The sequence below is a fragment of the Acanthisitta chloris genome, unplaced genomic scaffold (genome assembly GCF_000695815.1).
Source record: "Acanthisitta chloris isolate BGI_N310 unplaced genomic scaffold, ASM69581v1 scaffold4672, whole genome shotgun sequence".
Classification (NCBI taxonomy): Eukaryota; Metazoa; Chordata; class Aves; order Passeriformes; family Acanthisittidae; genus Acanthisitta; species Acanthisitta chloris.
The window spans coordinates 2625-3306 of record NW_008658654.1 but is presented as its reverse complement, the minus strand read 5'-3'; positions in this window follow the sequence as shown (position 1 = coordinate 3306).

The window sequence follows — 682 nt, the reverse complement described above, 5'->3', positions numbered from 1 at the left end:
GAAAACTCCAAATCTGGAAGGGAAAACTTCCAATCTAGAGGGAAAATTCCAAGCCTGGAGGGCAAAGCATTGGAGAAAATTGGAGAAATGGAGAAAATTCCAAACTTGGAGGGAAATAATCCAAATTTGGAGGGGGAAATTCCAAACTTGGAAGAGAAAATTCCAAATCTGGAAGGGAAAACTTCAAATTTGGAGGGGAAAATCCAAACTTAGAGGGGGAAACTCCAAATCTGGAAGAGAAAACTCCAAATCTGGAAGGGAAAACTTCCAATCTAGAGGGAAAATTCCAAGCCTGGAGGGCAAAGCATTGAGCAGGATGATTTTTCCATGGAAAGAGGAATGGGAATGGGGCTGGGAAGGCTGTGACATGACCCTGAGGTCGAACTAAGTGCACTTAACTTGTTTTTGGGGGAGGGAGGGAATTCCAAACCTCTGCCGTGGGATCCTGGGGGAGGAAAACTTTTGTCTTTCCTGATGTGATGGAGATTTGCTTGATTGACAGTGATTGACAGTGATTGACAGCGATTGAACTCCCCAGGATTGGGGAGGATGGAGCAGCTCTGGCTCTCTGGAACTCTGCAGTGGTTTCTTCATCCCAAAAAAAAAAAAAAAAAGCCACAAAAAAACCACAAAATCCCAACAAACTCCCACTAAAAAAAAAAACAAAAACCCTCGTCGGTTT